Consider the following 22760-nt stretch of genomic DNA (forward strand, 5'->3'; position numbering starts at 1 on the left):
GCTACATAAGACACAACTTATGGGCCAGCTTTCGTGAATAAGAAGATTATAGGTTAAACAAATGCCATAAAATATATCATATCATGGCTGCATGGACGCATACAAGCTATGTAAAGTGCAATAAAGTGAGGACGCATGAGCTTCTCTTGATGCTTCAGTTCTACAAAGATGCTTCAACTGTGCTGCATGAAATTTAACCAATGTCTGTGTGTGCAACATTGTCCATTTTAAACTATCTATATGTATATATAAAATTCCTACTGAGAGTTAAGCTACGTAGCACTCCATAACTCTTCCTTTTATTAAGGGCAATTTTTCAAACAATCAACATTATTCATTTTCCGTCTCATGACTTCGTGCCCGCAATTCTTGGTTTGGCTCGATCACAATTGTGCAGCCCTTATTTTGGAGGAATCAAAAAACATCAACCAAAATATTTTTTGGAACTGCTTCTCGGTGATATTGCCTTCCCTCAACTACCACAGCTTGAGATGAGTCATATAGCAAGTCTCGCGCATACCTAGGGCCTACCCTTGAAGAAACTGGTCCGGCTGTGAAATGCTCAGTTTTTTCTCAAATAAATTTTTTGGTTTGAGTTTTCTCACTTCTCGAGTCCCTTCACAATCAAGCAGACCCAATGTTCCCCTTAGTCCTTAATATTGTTATATTATGAAATAAATAAAAAAATAATAATGAAAATAAAAATACTAATAACTGTTGCGCAAACAACACAGTCCCACATACGTACTTGAACGCAATATTGCTTTTATTTTGTTTTAGAACCTAAGGCATTAGAAAAGATAGCAGTACAATAAAAACGTTGAAAAAAATTTAAAAAAATAAACTTCGCGGGACTCGAACCTACGCCGCTCAGTTGTGCTCGCGTACGTGAACTGAGTGCGTTAACTTGCTAAGCTATTCGCGCTGAAGGTGGCACGCGAGTTTAAGTTATGTATATAAATTTGCTTTTTACACGCTATGAGTTGGCATATTTATGTACGACATGCGATCGTATCTATTGTTGTGTGCATATGTTTTGTGATTGTATATACGTCACATGCTTTTCGCATGTCTTTCAACTATAGATTGCTGCCCCGCCACGGATGAAAACAAGTATTTTTACACCCACACACAAGCTTGAGCAGTTGAAGGTTGTTTCCCGGGGCTCTCTTGCGATTGAGTCGGCCACCACATGGAATTAGAGTGATACGCCATTAATCCCTGCATCTAGCTGTATTCCACAGTAGCTCTATCGCTTGATGACAAATCGAGCGCGGGGCGCGACGCTATTGCGCACGACCATGCCTCGCGTAGTGGCGACATCAGCTGATTGAGCCGGCCCACTTGCTTCGATTCGCTTCAGAGCAAAGAAATGTCATACCTTGAAAGATTGCGTACTGCACTATGTCAAAATGTTACTGCTTTGTAGCCATCGTATGATTCATTGAGAATTGATAACTCTGATATCACTACTGTAGAGCTTTGCGCCGGCGAAACGCACCGAACGTGAAACCACACTACGTCTGTCATAGAAGCAGTAGGAGGCTGTCGTCTGCTAGAACAAAAACAAAACAAAGACCTGCGAAAATATTCATAAGTCGTAACTTGTTTTTTTAATAACCGTTTATCACTTTTAAAGTTCTTTTGCCAGATAACATACATTTTTTTTCAGTTTATAGCAGCGACAGATGTTGTTTTTTATTTGCCTCACACAGATAACCAAGTCAAATTCATTCACAGCTAAAGCCACATGTTGTTTGTCTTCTTTGTTTCTGTGGGCATGCCGTTTGGGTGCGTCTCTCATGTGTTCGTGCTGCTACACACGAGAGCACGAAATGTCAAATTTACGCAAAAATGCGCCGTTCCTCGTTCGTGTGATGTGCTAAGATTGCACCCTATTCCCGCGGTTGTTCGAGTGCGGATCAATGCGAGTTGTCCAAGGAATCGGCGGGTTGGGCGGGCGCTCGAAGGACTCCGAGGTCACGGCTGACGCCTGTGGTCGCTTCCCTCAGGACAGTGTGAAAGAAACTAAAGGTAAGGGGGACACTTTTTTATGTAGACCAAGTATGCCACTCAGTGCAAGTGTGTGTTGCTGCACTCGAACGAGGCGTCGTGAAACGGCAACCTTACGCGCCTTTGCGAGTGCGGTTGCCGATTCGCTTTGGCAACGCTAACGCCAGCAGAGCCATGGCGCATCGGCGCGGCCTTACTGGAGCTAATTCGAGACAACTGCGGCAACATGCATGTGTATGGTGATCGATTTTTTCATATGTGCAATGTAGTGAGGAAGACGCACATGGCGCTTGCTACGTTGTTGATTAAACGAAGCCTGCAGTGCCATTTGATGCAAAGCAGCATTTTGTTTACGTTCGCGGGCGATACAATTTGTAACTTGGCTCGATTCACCTAGCCAACTGCCTAAGTGGGTTGATTAGCATACGTTCACGGTAGAGCGTTATTATGCCCCTAAACAGTGGCGTGTGCTTGTTGAAAGATATAATGTGTGTGCCTAGTGTAGAGAGAGAGAGAGGTGTTCGTGCAATCTGCATGTGTACCTGCAAGACGCCTTTGCTCTTAACTAATAATGTACCGGCCAGCACCTACATTGTACGCCTGACTTTGAAGTAAACTTGCATGCACAATGTGAGATTTTGTAATCTGCCAGAGTTGCTTTTTATAAAATAATACACTGCCAGCATGTTCAAAATATGTTTCGCTGCTGTGTGGCAGGGGTGCGGTTATCACGCTGTTGTGTAGTTGCTGATGCAAGCACCTATAGTTTTGATGCGTTAATATTTCTCATCTAACTCATCAGGTGTTTGGCTGTTTCAGCACAAACAAGGCAAAGAGAGAAGGAAGACGGGTAATGACAGGACCAGTGCCGACTTTTGTTTGCAGGAGAATACCCATGTTGGTGTATTTATTGTGACAGCCTTCCTGTGTTGCTTTCTTGCCCAATTTATGCAACAACACAGTTGTCAGCAATATGAGAGAGAACACTGAAATTAGCTTTTAAAGATCATGGTGACTAACTGCCTAGTAACTCACAGCACAAAGTAACAACAAAAGACATCAGTATGATCAATGTGGATGAGTACGGTCTTGCATCTAAAAAATATATTGTGCAAAATGTTGCCTAAGTAAGAAACCTCTCTATGTTTGCAAATAGTAAGACGTCACTTCGAGCACCGTGCCAGCCGTTCCCTCCCTCTGTGCAAGGGCTGGTTGGCAAGGAAGTTGTTTGTGACGTTCCTGATAGACCACTGAGATGTATGCGATTCTAAACCTGTAGCCTAATATATACGTAATCTTTTGTGCAGTTACATCGCTGCATCTGACACCTACAACTTATTTGCATATTTACATTGCTCCCTTAGGACCTAACACACAAACGTGTTGTTTGCATTGTCACTTCATAAATATCGAGCGGTAAAGGTACTCAGTATATGTGAAACAAGAATCTCTGCTTATTACATGAAGAAATATGAGGCCTTCGATAAAACGAGTTATACCTTTATTGAGCTTGCGTACTCGTCGGGGCGATTCATGCATGCAGCTTCAGCAAATGGTATCTTCCAGCCCGGTGACCTTGCAATTTTTTTCTGCACACAGCGCAAACACCGAGATGTACCCACTCGCAGATGGTCGCGTCAAGTGCATATTTACCTTGAATAAAATGTCGAATCAAGTTTTTTCATCGTCCAGTCCCTGCCATGAGTGCTAACGTCTTCGCAAACAAGACACATTGTTATTGACACTGCACACACCACGCACAGTATTCTCAGTTGAACCGATATTCTCAATACTTTTCAATGCACACTACATGCCGCAATCAACAGTGTAAATTTTTGAAGACTATGCCGCTGTTGCTCGCACAGGCCACCACGTGTGTTCTTTTCTTCAAGATAAACAGACAGCGTGGCAAATATTTTACCACACAGTTTACCACACAGCTGGATGTTTGCTGACACATACTACAGCTAATGTCGACATTGTAACGTGAAGTGTAAGCTTTGAAAAATTAAAACTTTCCCCAAACACCGCACGACTGTACCGGGCTGAGCCACCAGCGGGAGTGTTTTTCCAGCCACACCTTTTCCATGTGCCAGTGACATCATGCTGTGACGTACCTCGGTAGGGGCCTATCACTGCATATTTTATGTGAATGAGGGTCCTGTTAGTGAAAGCAGGCATTGTTGATTTCGTAACTTGCTCATGCCCAACTGGACCTTCATTTGCACAAGTTGTCTGACTGATATTCAGGCGAACTTTTGTGTAAAAAATTATACAGTTGGCAGTCTGTGCTTGCCCCATACTATCGTTACTGGTGTTGCTTGTTGTTACTTTGCACTGCTCATTACTACTCACCTACATAAACTAGCCTATCTTGCCGCTGTTTTGGACAAGATGCAGCTGGCAAGTGCGATAGTGTTCATAGCTCTAAATTTCCGAGCAAAAATTATCGTTTCATATTCAGTTAGTTGCAGTCAGTACATTATAAGAAATCATTGATTAAACATGAATCCGTGTTCCTTTACATAATGCTCACAACTTTTATATCAAATTGAATGGTGTTTATAAAAAACGTGGGTTTTAGCTAAACTTCATGCTCTTTTCTCGAAGAGCTGACAAAACGCTATTGCATGCTTACTTGCCATGAATTGGACTGTGTTCGAAATACATTGCAATTCTTCACCGGACTGCCAGTACACTTCACATTGGGGGAACATTTATTAACCATGGATTGAATAATTAAGAACGGAAAGAAAGAAGCGGCAGGCCGGGATACTTGATATTGGCATCCGTTTTGCTACCCAGCGCATTATCATGCAAACTTCCTATAGACTGGTTATGCGTCTTGCACGTGTGTCTGTAAACCAAGAACTTTGGGTAGAACTAAATTCATCCCACAAATGGTTGCAGGACTGTGGAGGCTGTAGGGCTGCTTAAGAATGGTGGAATCCCTGGACATGTGTTCAACCTTGCTGCATCAGCTCCTTGGTGTTTTCACGGCATCTTTACAGATGTGTTGGGTGAGTAAAGCAAGCGGGTTTCACCACAAGGAAAAGTATAATAAGGCAGCACCTCTTGTGCGTGCCTTACATCCCAAGTATATCAAATATTTATCTTGCCTTGTGGCCTGTAATTTTTAAAGAGAGACTTCTTTTTGCTTTATAATTGAGTCTTGATGCTTCGACAGCAATGTATTTGTGTTTGACAGCAAGTGTTCTTTAACAAATAACTGATCTCAATAATGACAAAACACCCTTCATACTTGGTCCTTAGCATATGCTAGCACTTATCTGTAGCATATTCAATTATTCATTTTTAGCTGGGATGATAATGGGCAAGTAGCAAAGGCAAGTTCAGATTGAAGTGGTCGGTGACGTCTGTTTAGGCTCTGCCATATTGCTTTTCAGTCAGAGTTACTTGCGGCCACATATACAATGAAGCCACATGACGTGCATTCTAAATGAGATTACCATATCACATTTCACTGCATCTTAGTATGTGCCAAACAAATGCAGATATCATTAGCTTGCCACTATAAAGGTATCCTAAACGAACACAAGGTTGAAATTTAGTCGTGGTGTTTCAACTGTGTATGACTCTACAATGGATGCATAGCCATGATAATTTGTCTATATGTTGTCGCAATAGTAATGTTACACACATTGTACGATACAAAAGAGGTCCTCGCTTATTTCGCATTTTTTCGCTATGCTTCTTTCTTGTCTCTTCTTGCCATGTGCTCCTCCTCACTGTACAAGGAGCAAGAGCAGTGGGCACACAAACACGTATTTAAAAAAAATGTTGTAAGGTGAGCACTGAGATGCTGAACACTTCCAAAAGGCTCAAAGAGGTAAAGGTATTGTTTCTAGCTACTTTTTGGGCACCTATAGGTAGTTGTGCTGCTGCAGTTAAAAAAATAAGTTAAATGTTAAAAATTAATTGGAGATGGTTTGGCACCCATAATTGCAGTTACATACAGAACTAGGTTTCAATGCGTAAGCAAAATCTGTTCACTCTAAATCAATCCTAATGATATCTGAAATTCAGGAAATTTTCACAGAAAAACTCAAGAAAAGGCTAAGTGGTTGCCCCTTGAATGTGAAGGAGATACCCTTCTTCTAAAAAGTCAATAGACAGTCTAGTAGTCTCGATATTACATGCACTATAAAATATTCTGGTGTGGTGCTTTTCATGCATGTTATAATGAGAGGGGTTTTTAAAAGAACTGTTGTCACTTTGCCCTGCATTGCTGAAATTGTTCACATAGTTGTAATACACGAGTCACTTTATGCCTTTTGATTTTATGCAAATGGTTTGCTTACCCAGTCGGTTTAACTTGATTTGGATAAAATCATAAATCCTGTAAAAATGTTTTACTATACAGCAGGCTTATTTTTAAAATACGCGATCATTGATGTGAACGCAGTTGGTGGCGTGCTTGATTAATCCTTCACTATCACCACTCTAACTACACCTGCTACAGTTCATAATGTGACAAAAGTAATGGTACTTAACATTTCTGGCAGCATACACTTTTATGCCTCAAAATAGGTTAAAAAGCCTGGTAAAAATGTGTGTCCGTTTTTTTTCGCTCCAACTGAATATTCTGGTCTACTCAAAGTAGCTTCCGCTCTCTTAAGTTCCTCAAACTTTTAGGTGTTCAAAAGAAGTATAATGCCATATACTTTCTTTGTCAGCCTACTCACCACTCTAATAATGAGAATTACCCGACAACATTGCCCAGTAAAACAAAGGGATGTTATAAAAAGTAATGTCAGTTCAATTGTCAAAAAACGTTGCCAAGTTACGTTTTTATTCACTTTTCTTTTCACAATTTTGTTAAAGTTACTTTTGATAACATCCCCTATAGCTTGTTTGGCATCATTTTCTGGTAGTTTTCATTATAATGTGTTCAACAAAGATAACAAACCCTTATATATATAGTTCTTTCCTTTGCTCATGAATCTGAAACAGTGAATCTCAGTAATCTTAGCGGTGTGTGACTTCTTTTTTCTTTTTGATCAGTTGTGCTTGTGTTCAAGTACATGCATTTAGGTGGGAGGGCGAACTATTGCCTCCTCCTGTGACTAGCAGATTTTCTGAGAACTGACAGATGCATAATGATGCCAAAGAAGTATAGGGATATTGGAAGTAATCGTAACGTAATTGCAATCGTAATGTAATTGCCAGTAGGCAAAAAAAAGGTGTCCCACACTCGCCATAATGGTAACAGGCAGCGCTGACTGACTCTTCCATGCATAAATGCACATATATACCGTACAAAATGGAAGAGGGATAGCCGCCATGGTAGCTCAGTTGATAGAGCATCGGACGTGTTATTCGAAGTTCGCAGGCTCGGTCCCTGTACAGGGCAGGTTATCTTTTTTCCTTCCACTTTTCTTTCTTCACAATTACAACACTTCTATTCTTCTTGAAGATGTTCTGGGGTAAAAAAGGTAACCTATAATCTGAAGAGGCAAACAGAATGTGCCAGTGTACGAGTTAGCTCTTGTAGTGGTTACAAGTAAGATATGTTTTGAAGAATAAATCATTCTGCCACTTGCCTAAAGAATGGCTACAGGACATGGCGCTGGATGCACTTTGTTATTTTTGAATCAAGCTATCTTATATTCTATTTTTATAAATTACATGGGATACACATGACGGTATCACACACTTTAGCGCCACAAAGATTATGCAGCGAACAATGTTATAAATGCGAAATTGCATAAGGATAAGGTTAAAACTGCACCCTCAACGAGAATGTACAGAAAGCACAGGGTGCAGGCGTCATTCCTTCTGCCCGTGCTTTTCAAGTGCGAGCTGTTTTCACCTCGTTCTGACCAACTAACTAAATTGAGATGCGTTGTTATATTGCAAGAGGATGCTGCACGGCAAACTAGGTTTGTCTCAAACTCTGTGTGTGTCTTTCAACCTATATATCCCGGTTCAAGAGTTCATGCAGACCAGATCGTGTAAAACAGGACAAGTGTAAAATGGACCGTGTAAATAAAATAAAATGGACCATGTAAATAAACAGGATCGTGTAAAATGTCGTTTTTGTGTGCAACTGTTGTTGTGGTTGTGCTGAATGACCTTTCTTTATATATACTACATAACAAACTTGCTCCTTTAGAGTCGAGTGCATATTCGGATCGATTGTAAATGTTTGCATATGCGAGGCCTTAAGTTTTATAAGAAATTCCTCAGTGTGCCACGAGGAAATGTGTGTTCAGCGAAAATTTGCATACCATTATATACAACTCTTAAAGCCTCGTCTACAACTTTGTGCAGGTTGACCTTGAGTAGAAAACGAGGAGCGGCAGCAGCCCCCAGAAAAGAGCAAGCACCTTCCAAGCTCCCGAAGCTCTCTTCGACAGGAACAGCAAGGTCACTGTGTGGCATTGAAAACCATTGCAAGGAGTGCCTTATCAGTACACTGTGCTGCTCTTTCATCGCAGAAGACGAAGTTGACCACTCCAGAGGAACTTCACGCTGTGTATTGTGAGTGCTTCAGTGGTTTTGTCCAGCCAGCAGTTAAGAAATCATGTGTCAGATTCAGCCAGGATGGCTAGAGGGAGTCGGGCATGCATGTTTGGACATTCGTCTAGCCAAGTTGTGCCAATTTTCGCACTGGTCCTGTTGGAGTTACTGCCACAATCACAGAAGCTACGTCATCTCTCTAAATGTACAGATGTGTCGGGGAAGATTAGCTGCATTAGGTTTTTATATAACTGACAGCTGCCAACATTCTTCATTATACAGGAGTTTTGTTCCTCACTTATGGGTCTAAAGCCCTCTACAGAAAAAATGCAACACGTCTACTTCCAGAAGACTCCAAGGCCCTACTTGTAGGTTTTTTCGGCTTGTATCATAAGCACCTCGTTTGGGGTACATGAACATTTTATAAACTTGTACCGCGAAAATTTTGGGTGGCTGGTCGTTTTGTCGTTATCTTGTTCCTCGCAGTATTCTTAAGCATGTTGTGCATTACGTTGTCAATCTGGTTCATGTGCATAAAAGACATTACGAAGTTTCAGGCTACAGTATAAAAAGCCTGGAAGCAAGCTATTAATAATTATTTAACAGAGTTGCTTAATCTGATACATGAGACATCACTAAACTTTCGTGCGTATTCATCAATGTAAGCTCGTCTTAGTGTTATCCAAAATGAAGATGTGAGTCGACAGATGAAAACATCTAGTGGGGTAATCAGGGTGAACAGTGGAAGTGCCTCAGACAGGCTGGCCGATGTTGTGATAGGAGGACCTATTTTTTTTGAAAGTCACCTTGTCAATCTTGGCGTGTTAGTTTAAATGGGGTCAGTAATGACACCATCTTTTGGTGTAGGAGTGTGGGCCTGTTGGAAATGTTTGTCTAAAAAAAACCTATAACGCAGAAGAGTGCAGCCCTTGCTTCTTTTCAAGTTAGGTTGCGCTGATACAAAGTGTTCTCCTGTCGGAGGTGGGGGCTAAGAGAAGCAAAAAAAAGATAAATGATAGAAAAGAAGGGAAAAGAAGAAAGAAAAGGGGGATGCAAAGTAAAAGTAGTGCTAAACTGCTCCTACTTTGCATCCCCCCTTTTCTTATTTTTTTCCTTGTTTTCTTTTTTCACCTTTTTTGTTACATTTGCATTGTCCCATCTAGTGCATGAATCAATGACACATGGCTTTTCTATAGCAAAGATGCCTATGTGGTGTTGGATTTAACAGTGCATTGTACTTCATTCAGTTAATTACAGACTGATCAGTCTTGCAATAAGTGCTTCCTGTCTACCACCACGCATGTTCAAATGAAAAGTTTGTGCTTGGCTCTTAGTATGCTGGTATATAGCTTGTGTCTTGGACTACTCAAAATGAATGCTATTTTGCTGCTGTTTATGGTAATGAATTTATCCAACATGAAAATATCTTGCCTTGCGAACTCTGTCAGACCTGCCTTTCTTTTTCTTTCCTATGCAGGCATTGTATGTGAGGGAGGCAGTAACAGAGAGGTGATAGCTTGAGCTTCGGAAGAATAAATGCTGGCAGTGAAGCAATTACACATCAAACATCCCAGCCATTTTGTCAACCGTCCTAAATGTGTTTTGAAAAAAAATATTGTGCTCGTTTACTGTATTGAAAACAGCAAAATGCTAAAATATATCGCAGAGAACAAAATATTAGGCCACGTTGGTGCCTTCTGGACTTCCCAGGATGTTGTCTGGGTGTTGTTTGTAAAAAGTAAAAAGTGTTTAAAAAATACAGCCGCTTCTACACCAAATTCGGTCTAGGTATTTAGTAAAGGTGATTGTGTGTAGTGCATGAAGGTCAGTAATATTAGTGCAATTTTTTTGCCACATCAAAAGCAAGGAAGCAGTTCTCTTTATATGGCAAGTTATATGATTACACTTTGTCTTAAAGTAGAAATGAATTTTTGAAGTTTTCTTATGATGGCTGTTTGCTGCATTTGATATACGACAGCTTCCGTTCCCAAGTTCCCCATGGCCCTCAATAGGAGACTTCAAAAATCATTTTCCTCATTTACACAAAAATTGTAATGATAACACTTGCCATATAACAAGAACTGTTTATTTGCTTTCAACTTACACATAAAAGTAATTTTCAATTAGACAAACACACAGCTCAAGTTGCATCTCAATGTGGACAAAAACGATTATATAGTGATATTTGTAATCTGGACCTATCATTACTTTTTTGTGAAATATAACTTCTGTGCAGTGAGTATTTGTGACTCAAATATTCATACAAAGTGCAGTATTGCCATACAGGAAATGCAAACGATAAACAGTTTGGCTGAATTCTTCAAAGCCTATGTAGTGGAAAAATTGCACTAATGTTACTCGGCTTCAAATACTTTAAGAAGCACCTTTACTTAATATGTAGATCAAATTTGATATGGCAAGAAAAAGCGGTACTTTGAAATTTTTCTCACAAATAACACCCGCACGACATTCTGCGAAATTCTGAAGGTACCCACGTGACCACTACTTTTTCTCTTCAAAAAATTTCTGCAAATAACTATTTTCAGAAGAGTAAATTACCATCATTTTTTAAACTATACATCTGTGATGGTCGCCAGGCAGTATGGTTTGTATGTTTGGTGTAGAATAGCCCAGTGTGAAAAACAACAAATGTCTGAGCATCCTTTGACGCTCGGGCAATTTCTAAAGCATTTGTTTGTTAGCAGCAATTCAGGTAAGCCCTTGCCTTTATGCTTAGGCCCAGAAACAAAACACAAGCAACCAAAGTAGTCCTAAGAGTCATGCAGTCTCGCTGTTCCAAGGCTTGTGGAGTCTAATTTAGTGCAAGCTTCACCATTTTTTAAAATTTTAGATTCAACCAACAGGTTTTGGAGGCCCAGTGCATTTTCAGCTAACTTGTTTTACACCAGTTACTTAGATAGAAAGCGGAAAGTAGAGGTAAAAATAACATTTAAAGGCATTGTAGGTAATAAGAAAAAGGACTGCTTTCTTTTTTGTGTGGTGCTTTGCCTGAACGCTGTGCTTTTTGTGGTATAGTTCATTGTCTAGTGAACATAGGCCTTAAAAACTAACATTAGGCATGTTGAGGTCGATTTCTTGGTTATAGTCATAGTAGCCATATTAAAAGTATATGACTTCAAACTTGATTGTTCTTTTGAAGATTTTTTCTTGCATAATGATATTTCAGAGTCTTCGTCAATTTTGTTATAAGAAAACGTGATGTCATAATAGGGTCACTTTTTGTAGAGTCGTTCAGTTCTACCTTACCTTTTACATTCCTAACAGAGCAGTTATTTTCAATATCGGTATTTAAAATGGAATGAGCATGCTGTATGTAGTAAGGTGTAAGCACTTACAGATAGCACATGCACCCAACTTTTCTGTTGGAAGTTTATTTCTGTTATTCTTGATTTATATGTGGGGTTTCATGTCCGAAAACCACGATATGATTATGAGAGACGCCGTAATGGAGGGCACTGGAAACTTCGACCACTTGGGGTTCTTTAACGTACATCCAAATCTGAGCACACGTGCCTACAGCATTTCTGCCTCCATCGGAAATAGAGCCGGGATTTGATACTGCGACCTGCGGGCCAACAGCCGAATTTCTTTTACTCTTGCTCCCCTATATGTGTGCAGTTCGGTTATAGTTATCTAGCTTGCACAGATCTTCAATGGCATCTGCCTGGTCCTGCTTGCTTTCATGGTGATTTTAACCTTCATAAGTTGCATAGGTTTAACTCTCAAAATTGTTCAAGATGCCAATTTTGTGCACAAACTGTATAGTGTAAAGGCAGCAGATGTACTAGCACACACTATTAAATGTACATTGAGAGCTTTCACTTGCAGTTTCTAAAGTTTTACTGTGCAGGAAGCATTTAAATCATAATTTCATAATGACATAATAATCAATTATCTCTACCATTGAAAGTCGTTACAACCTATTTATTTTCACTGTGATAAGCATGCTGTTTTCTTTGATGTGGCAGAACTAATTTATACACTCATTCCTTCTATTATTCACATATGCATAACATGAAGGATTGTCTGCCTTGCATTTCCAGTTTCATTCTGTGTGTTATATTTCTTGTGCATGTAAACTATTGTGCTAACATGTGTCTCTGACATTATTTGTGCCAATTATTTTCATTTACAGGTGCCTATGAAGGACACATAGGTTCTATGGCTGTGACCTTCCAAATTTACAGTGGTGCCGGAGCCTCAAGCAGCATTTCGCCGATCTCCACAAGGCGTTCATGAGACAAACACAGCGCCACACTTTCACAGTGCTATGATTATTATTTATGTTTAAACATTTCGTTCTAAAATTGCTGTTACATTGTGTTTTGTGCCACCATCCTGTGGTTTAGGTGGAGCTCGTGAAATTACGGTGTAGTCACCTCACTTGTGTACCATCAACACTGCAATGTCACCATTCACAGCTGGAGCATACAGACAAATAAAAAAATATATTGATTGTAGCAGGGCTGGTGTGTATAATAATGCTTCTCTATTGATAATAATAACTTTATAAGTTCTTTAGGTCTTGCATAGAACACTGCATTAATGTGTTGCAATGTAACCACCATTTGTGATCGCTAGCATGTTAATTTAGTAGTTTTGTAATGTATTTTATTTGAAAGGTAATTTTGCTTCCGCTTCACGACAATTAGAAAGATGCCGATGATTCAATCCCTCATTAAGTAGCTTCTTAACACATTTGTTTCTTTCAAGCCTTTGTTTACTCATCAAGGCTGTTTTAGATAGCAAACATATTTCACCTTCATGCAACATATTGAGAATGAAATATTCATATATATTTCTACACAGTACTTGCTTTTGCAAACAACGTGAATGGCCAATTGCTTTTACTCGAGATCTAGGATGTCCAATTGATCTTTGCAAGATGCAGCAGATAGCTGCATGGTTTCTGCATTATGCTGAATTCCGTAAGCTGCTTATCGGGTAATTTAGCATGATATGGCACTTTCCGTAAGCTGCGGATATCCGCATCTTTCTGCACGATATGGCGCTTTCCGTGAGCTGCGGATGTTCGCATCTTTCCGCATGATGCGGCTTTCCATAGTCCAATAATTGCGTATGTACGGATCCGTATATGCGGAACGTTTCAGTAGGGTGCGTGCTGGTTCATGTGAGAATAGAGCTTTCTAAATCTAACTAGAGGGCACTTTGATGCTGCGATTGTTCTGCGAGCATGGCAATGATGGGTATCACTTAGATTTGCCCAGTCTTCGTGCTTGCGGGTCTCGCTCACACTTGTAGCTTTCTTGATTGCTGTGTTTTGGTGATGTTTCGAATGGAAGCGTGCATGGTTCTGAACTTTGTGAGCCGATTTAAATCGGTGAGCCTAAAAGGTTAAGGTAGTGAAGTGTAACTGCTTAACATTGTCCAATTTTCGTTTCGTGACAAAGAAGTTCCAAACCACGCGAAGCCAAGTGAAGCCAAAATTACGATTATTGGACCAATCTGTGTACTACCTGTCATTCCCATCTTCACTGAAGTGCTATGCATTGAAGCTACCGTTGACGCTAGCGAAAGAGTTCTCTTTATTATGATTATACGAAACTATAAGCATGTCTCAGATAACTGTATAGGCGCTCGACTACTTCCTGAAAGTTAACCGACGTTTGGCTCACGCATGCAGTGGTCTATCTACATGTCGAGCCTCACCTTTAGAGCTGTTTCTTTATTCATTCACCTGTGTTGTCTTGGCTTGTTTGTTGTGTCTGTATCAGGACTTCACCACCAACAATACTCAAGTAAAAGTGAAGAATAATCGTAATCTCCACTCGAAGCAGTCATTTGTTCCTTTCCGTGAGACCATGCACAATCTATCAATTCAATCGCACTTGCTCGCTAGCATAACGTCAATATTATTTGGCGTATTCCACATAGGTGAATGTTCTATGCAGACACAGGTACACGTCTGTGGCTTTCCGACGATAATTTTAACTTCCTGGCAAAATTCTGCGGAGTTCAACATCATTCCCAATTTAAGTGTCATACCCTAAATAGGAAAGAAAAACTTTTCAGTATTGATATGTGTAGTGTTCATAATAGCAGCAAAGAAAAAATCGACGCTTATCCACAGCAGAGTGACTGATAATGTGTGGGGCTAAGCGTCTGTCTGTATATTTCTCCATTTGTTTATCCGTCCATGCAAGCCTCCATGCGTCGAATCGCTTTCAAGAATGCAGACGTCGTGCGGGTAACACCGACGAGACGGGAGCCAAGAAAGCTGAGCGCAAGCGTATTCAACGCACCCACCGCTCTGCTTCATCCATGCCCCACCAACGATCTGCCACGTATCGTGACCATCCAGGAGACTGAGAGAGGCACTCTTTCTCCGCGTTTCCAGGCACAGCAGCTAATCGAAGAGCAGTGGTACAGAGCATATAGAATATCCTCACTCAACTCAAGTTTGTATGTACCTACGAGACAGCACCGTATATTATACTCTTCGGATGACACTGCCTTCTTTACTTTCTCGCTTTCTCTTCTCTAGGTTACACGCGACTCATGACAAGGTTAGACGAAGCGGAGCTTTGCCCCTAGAACAACCTGCCCCTACTCCCCGAAAAAAAACATGGTTAGAACGTAAACAACCTAGGACGACTCCCAAGCAGATATGATTGGCACAGATGGCCTGCAGTTTGCAAGTCGCAGCTCGTTCTTGTTCACCGACTAAGGTTAAGCCTTCTGTCATACTAAGAGACTGAACCTCACCTGGACGTCTACTGTCGATGCTGTTGAGAGGAGCATTGGCAGGAAAGGCCTCGAGTTCTTCGGGAGAAGCAGGTGCATAAATAGCGGCAGGTGGAAGAGGAGGAAGGGTGTAAACAGGAGGTGATTGAGGGTATGCTTCAGGGTAGAAGTAGTATTTGGGCATGTAGTAGTTTTGGCCCACCGGGGGAAGCGAGAAGTAGTTCTGGAAGCTGGTCTCATCTGCGAGAGGAAGCAATCAAAAAGTGCCTACACAGCAGGACCCCCTCCAACATGCGCCTCCCTCAGGACTCTCCTCATTCATTATTTTATTTAAGTACGTACATGCATGACAGCACTAATTATTTTTTTCATTTCAGGCTGATCTTCCTTTATGGGTGGCGCCAGGATGGAAGGGACAATCAATCAATCAATTAGGAACCTCAATTCCAAAAAATATATGGTTTGAATTCTTATTCACCCACAAACATCCTCTCTCTCATCATTTTCCTATTCATAAAGTTTACCAAAACAAATAACTGAACAATATTGGCAGATTCCACGTGCAGTGAGAATCGATGAAATGCGAAGCACGAATGAGAAATGTTGATATGTCACTTTAAAATTAGCACAACGTTACGAGCTGTAGGTAAATGATACCCTAAAGGACGTCCGTGTCATAATTATCATGTTTCAATGTGTTGTTTACCTTCGTCATCTATTCAACTGACGTGATACCAAGTTTAGTATATGTGGAGGTAGCGAAACTGTCACGAGCACGCTATGAGCGTAATAGGTTGTCGTGTTCGTAAATGACACGCGTGTCAGGATTATCATGTTTGCACTAGTCATGTATTTCCTCATCCGTTAACGTCATGTAACACCAAATTTGGTATATGTGGAGGTGGCAAAACTGCCGCGAGTGTGTTATGAAGGGCCCAATTCACTCCAGTGTAGCGTTGACGCGCGCGCACGCTGGGCGCAGCGACTCTACGCCTGAAAAACGCGAACATTCTAAGTCAGACGCCAGGCGCGACCAGCATCCGTCGGCGTAGCCTGACGGCAACAGAGCGAAACGCAACATGCTGCATTTTCCGCCGATGCGTTACAAAGACAACACTGCGTCTCCCTCTTTTTGTGACGGAGGGATGCAGGACGTGGTGAAACGTGCCTGCGTCAATGCAATGCAGTGCGGCGCACGACTGCGAGTATATGGCAGGACCAGTGGGACGCAACGAAATGAACGCCGGCGAGCACGCGCAGAACATCACGTCGAAATGTATGGCGGCTTCACTGTGGCATGTAGTCATGTTCTCACATGACATCCATCTCGTGATTGTCATGTTTGCACCAGTCAGATACCTTCGTAATCCATTGGCGTAACGTAATACCAAACTAGCTATATGGGAAGCTGGCAAAACGGCCGCGAGCGCATCATCAGTGTGAACTGTAGTGATGTTGTTATATGACACGCAACTTATGCTTATCATGTTTGCACCAGTATCATACCTTCGTTATCTTTTCACGCCCCGTAATACCAAATTTGGTATAAATGAAGCTTGCGAAACGGCCGCTAGCGCCTCATGAGCGTGGCATGTAGTCATTTTGTTACGTGACACGCAGGTCATGATTTTCAGGTTAGGTCTGTCGCTTGTGTTCGCCATGCACTCATGCCATACCATGCCAGTTTTGCCTCATGCCATGTGAACGAAACCACTGCAAAAGCTTTAGGACCATGAAATGTAAATCATTATAATCATGACATTAGTCTCATGATTTTCATATTACTAGTCATATATGTTCTTCATACAGTCATGTTATGTCACACCAAGTTTTCTGTTGATACCATTATCGAAACCGCCAGGAGAGCTAAAAGTCGTAGGCGGCTAGATAAATTGATAGATACGCTCAAGGTCGCCGAACTTTGCTAAAAAATGCTTCGCATTTGAAACAAATCATGCACACGGTCATAATACATACAAGCTCCCCAGTGCACCCGAACCAAGTCCCCAGTGCACCCGAACCACTTTTGAGCAGCGGCCGTAGGATTCGGACGTCTACTAAGAATCTGTTCTCTCCGCTACAGGCCGGTGCAGTCCAGGTGTCCCAGCCGAGCAGCTTTCTCCCGTGTGCAACCACGCTCGTGTCAACACGAGCCAACCTCCTGTGCCTCCCCTGTGCCTGACTGCGCCGGCGCTACGTGGCTACCAGAAGTGGCTCTCGGCGCCTGCGCTACGTGGCTACTGGAAGATCGACATCGACTCGCTATCATCGTCTTGTACGACCTTGAGCGACCTGTCATTCGCACGTGGAGCGCTACGGCGCGTGGTCACCCCTGCGCCTGCGCTGGCCTCATCGGAGGTTATATAAGGAAGTCCCCAGTGCACCCGAACCACTTTTGAGCAGCGGCCGTAGGATTTGGACGTCTACTAAGAATCTGTTCTCTCCGCTACAGGTTGGTTCTTGTACTATTACCCCCGCTCGTGTTGCATACTCACATACGGCTGCTGCTCATAAGTGTTGCCTTCTGGTTTTGCTTGCACACTATGCCTACTAACACCGAACTTGCTAAGAAAATCGAGCACCTTGAGTCCCTGCTTCATGCTAAACTTGACAATCTTGTTGATGATCTTGTGTCTAAAATATCGAAAAAATTAGAAGATCAGGGACTAGGCAATCTTTCTGCACTTGCCGATAGTGTTCGTTTCATCAATGACCAATATGATTCAGTGCGCAAATCTGTAGATGAGCTGGTGCAGTCAAACAAAACACTGAGGGCAGAAAATGACGAGTTAACCAAAAAGATTGCAGATATGGAGCAATACAGTAGGCTCAATAACATTGAAATCAAAGGTGTTCCATGTACACAAGGCGAGGACTGTGCTGTGATTTTGAAAACCATTGGACAAGTGATTGAATGTCCTATTTCATCGACAGATATTGATGCAGTTCATCGCGTCGCCAGTAAAACAGCTGATAAGTGCATCATCGCGCGCTTTTGTTCACGCGAGAAGAAAAACGAGTTCCTTCGCAAAGCGCGTAAGGCGCGACTGCGTGCTTCCCAGTTAGGACTATCCGGAAGTAATGACAATCCAGTCTTTGTCAATGAACATCTTACCATTGCCAATAAAAAGCTGTTTAGTAAAGCGCTTGTTCTAAAAAAGGAAAGGAAATGGCGGTTCCTCTGGACAGAGAATTGTCATATCAAGGCCCGCAAGACAGAGGACAGCAGGGTATTTTGGATTAATACGGAATCTGATCTCAACTTATTCACGTGACGTTGACAAATTCGGTTCGCTTTTCCCACCTCATAGCTTTCGTCGTGTATCATCATGTCATTGCTTCCTTTCGAGGAAACTAAATCCCTCCTTGCTAATTCTACTTGTTCATTGCTGCACATCAATGCGCGTAGTTTGCCAAAAAACTACGATAACATTATTGGATTCACTGACTTACTCTGTCATTCATTTTCATTTTTATGTATTACGGAAACATGGCTAGGATCTTGTGATGGCAATCTGTACGGATTTCGATCGTTTAACTCTGAATATTGTCACCGCGATTCGGGTCGCTACGGCGGATCGGCCATATTTATATCGCCCGAGATAAAGTACAAGCGCAGGAAAGACCTATCTTTGAATATTCCGAACTGTGAATCTGTATGGATCGAGGCTGCCCTCCCCTCCTCTGTTAATCTAAATAAAGTGATCATTGCATGCATTTACCGTTCTCCATCTTCATCTATTCCGCATTTTCTACATAATTTAGCTGCTGTACTCGACATTATCACCGCAGAAAATAAGCAAGTTGTTTTGGTTGGTGATATCAACATTAACCTAATGGATACAGATAACAGCACCACCATAGCATATAGTGATTGTTTTCTTGGCTTCGGGCTTGAATCCTTAATTTCATCCCCTACTCGATTTTCACCCACTGGAACAAGCACGCTCATTGACCACGTATTAAGCAATTTTTCGCCAACCCCTAGCGCAGGAGTCATTGACGTGTGCATCACTGATCATCATCCTGTCTTTGTAACTTTTGCCGTAAATCTACCTCGCCTTAACACGTGCCATTTCACGTCAACCTTCGATCAGGAAAACTATATCAAGGCAATTAAAGGCTCTGAGTGGTCTTCCATTAGCACCTTAGAAAATCCTGAAGAAGCACTAGGCAACTTCTGCTCCCTATTTCTTAAAGCTGTGCATGCAAACACTAAAACGGTTAAATGCAAGAAAGTATATAGGTTTCAACGTAATCCCTGGCTAACTCAAGGCTTGTTAACTAGTATGCGGAAAAAAGATAATCTCTACAGGAAAACAAAAAAACAGCCATTTAATGTGAATTTGAGACTTAGGTATAAAAATTATAGTAAGATGTTGAATAAACTGCTGAAAAAATCAAAACGACTTTATTACGAAAAAGAATTCTGTAAAGCAAGAAATGACCCAAAGAAAAAATGGAAACTTTTCAATGACTTCTTAAACAGACCTCAGGTTAGTAATGTCATTGATAAAATTAGGTATAAACAGCAAATCTGTACTGAGTCCTCTGACATAGCTGAGTCTTTTAGTGATTACTTTTATGAAGTATACATTGATAGGCCCAAAGTATCCTCGTACACCCTTACCCGCTGTATCCATTCATTCTTTCTATTTCCTGTTACCATTGACGAAGTCTATTCTACAATCCTGAGTCTAAAAAACTGTAGCGCTGGACTAGACAATGTATCGGCGTTTCATTTAAAACTTGCTGCTCCAGTCATCTCAGAAGTCCTAAGCAATATAATTAATGTCATTTTCAAACAAGGTAAATTTCCGAGCTCACTGAAAAAAGCCAAGTTAATCCCAGTATACAAAAAAGGTGATACGACAGATGTCCGTAACTACCGCCCTATTTCTATTTTGTCTTCCATCAGCAAACTTATTGAAAAATTATTTGTGAAACGTATTAATAAGTACCTCAATAAATTTAGTCTGCTAAAGCCTTGTCAATTTGGTTTCCGGGCTGGTAGTTCTACGAATTTAGCATTGCTATCATTAACCGATTTCTTGAAAACGTCCATCGACAACGGTAATTTCACAGGGTCTGTATTTCTTGATTTCACGAAAGCCTTTGATACTATTAGTCATAATATTTTATTTAGCAAATTAGAGTCCTTGGGTATCACTGGCCCATCCTTGACCTTCATAAAAAACTACCTTCTTGATCGTGAACAATCAGTCTGCATTGGGGGCGTTTATTCTAATGTTAAAATAATTAATCAAGGGGTCCCACAGGGTTCTATTCTTGGACCCTTACTGTTTTGTATCTATATTAATGATTTGCCTGACTGCCTTGGAGATTCTAAAGTTATTCTTTACGCTGATGATACAACCATTTCCATCTCGCATCAATCATTACCTACTCTGATCAATATGTTGAACAAGGAACTGACTAATGTCGTTGAATGGTGTCGCTTAAACAACTTAATTTTAAACCCGCTCGAAACTCAATTCATGGTTTTTAAAACATCACAAAAATGCTACCTTTCATTCCACAAGTGTTCATTGACAATCATTTCATTCCTGCGTCTAACTGTGTGTGTTTTCTGGGCATAAAATTGGACCCTCATTTAAAGTTCACCAATCATATTCTTTACGTTAAACAAAAAACAGCATTTGGTATAAGATCACTCATCAAATCTCGTCCTTTTTTTTCACTTGAAGCCTTATTGTCTTTATACTTTGCCTTCATACATAGTCACATCACCTATGGCATTACATCATGGGGAAATACATATAACATTCATATTTCGTCTGTACAGCACATTCAGAATCAGGCCATGCGCATTATTACCAACAGTTCATCTTATTCTAATGCTACCCCACTCTTTCAGGCTAACTGTATTCTTACTGTGTCTGGCTTATTTAAATTTCACTTAATCACATTGTTATATAAACAACTTAACAAACAGCTTGTGTTTGATTTAATCGATGCTAGTTTACTCACTAACACCAATAGCACTAGATTCGCCCAGAGTCACAACTTCCTTTTACCTAAATGTAACACCAATTATGGCAAAATGACGTCCGCCTTCGCGGTCATCAAATTGTGGAATAACCTGCCCTATACACTAAAATCATCATAATCTTTTCATGCACTCAAACGTGATCTTAAAAACTTCATCTTGCATAACTAGGTTGACAACGATGATTACTAAACGATTCTTGGTATCCGGGCATGAAATGGGAAAGTCTTTGCAAATTTACGTTATTGCTTTTTGGCGTGATTATGTTTTACTTATATAATCTTATTAATATTGTTCTTGTGTCGCATTCTGACTGCCTGTTTTGTTTACTTGATGTTATTTTATGTAAGTTCACTGTTTATTTTTCTTTGTGTTGCGTATTTTACGTGCTGTTTTAATTAATCATTTTATTGTTATATTTAACCGAGGGTCCCCCTGCAGTCGCTTGACTTTGGGACCCTCGTCTGCATACTACTTTCTACGAATTTTGTATTTTGAATGATTGAATAAACTGAACTGAACTGAACTGAAGCTCGCGTTGATCACCCCAATAAAGTTGCGATCCGATCTTGTCCAACTAAATGTTTTTGTGACTCATTCATGCCCAGAACTTGTGCTAGTTCAAATGACCATCCCCGTTCCATCGTTGACACACGTTATAATCAAGAAGAGGAAGTACTTCGGCGCACAGGCAGCAGCAGAGGTGAAGCCACCGCTGGCACCCTGAACGACGCGATAGAGAAAGAAACAGCTTTGTTCAAACATAGAGAGTGAAACAAGTTTATTGACACCATGGACATCACTTGAAGACGTAGTCGACACTCTGGACCACGAACAAATTGGCGGAAATGTTCTTTCAACTGCAAACGGCGTTCCACGAACATCAAACTGGCATCCTCGCAGACTACCAGTAAATGGAGCCTGAATAGCGTCCGTGTCAAACTCTCATCCTCTCCGAATATCAAGAAACGGAGGCTTGATGGCAATCTTGCCGAACTCTGGTCCTCTCCGAATATTAAGAAAATCAGCCTTGATCGCGTCTTTGTGGGCGTCACTCCTCCTTATGTGGTCGGTACTCTGGTTGCTACCACCGAACAGATCTGTGGAGTTGGTCCAGGGCGCGAGGTTTCGGAATTGCGTTTCAGCATGGCGAAGTTGCTGAACGAGTAGCCCAGGGCACAGGCACAGCCCAGGATGGCTACACCAAGTACGGCCACGATCGCGTAGAGGTCATGGCGGTTGACAAAGACGACCGGAATGCTTACCCGCGTCTCCAGCTCCGACTCCTTAGTGGCCGCTCTTGGCCACGCCCAGCTAGGCAAGTGGCGCTGCGAAGCCCTGGACGGCCCCGCATTGAGTGGGAAAGGCGCCAGGAGCTGCAGAAGCCGTTCTCGCCGTCGTCCCGCAGTCGGATGCCTCGTCATCGTTCTGGCTCCTCCAGTCCTCCTTCTCTTTCTGTTCTTTTCGCTGATCTTATCCAATGCTTAGGATTGGCCAAGTTTGTTTGTTTGTTTGTTTCCCTGGGATG

At 41.4% G+C, this 22760-nt stretch overlaps 1 long non-coding RNA gene across 1 annotated transcript; it reads left to right on the forward strand.

Moving 5' to 3' along the window:
* Positions 1–1731: 1731 nt before the first annotated feature.
* Positions 1732–21856, forward strand: LOC142767510 (uncharacterized). The gene is made up of 4 exons (XR_012884935.1): positions 1732–2034; positions 4924–5033; positions 8308–8517; positions 12653–21856. It is a non-coding gene; the product is annotated as an uncharacterized LOC142767510 (long non-coding RNA).
* The last annotated feature ends 904 nt before the right edge of the window (positions 21857–22760 follow it).

Source organism: Rhipicephalus microplus, chromosome 7 (genome assembly GCF_043290135.1).
Source record: "Rhipicephalus microplus isolate Deutch F79 chromosome 7, USDA_Rmic, whole genome shotgun sequence".
NCBI lineage: Eukaryota > Metazoa > Arthropoda > Arachnida > Ixodida > Ixodidae > Rhipicephalus > Rhipicephalus microplus.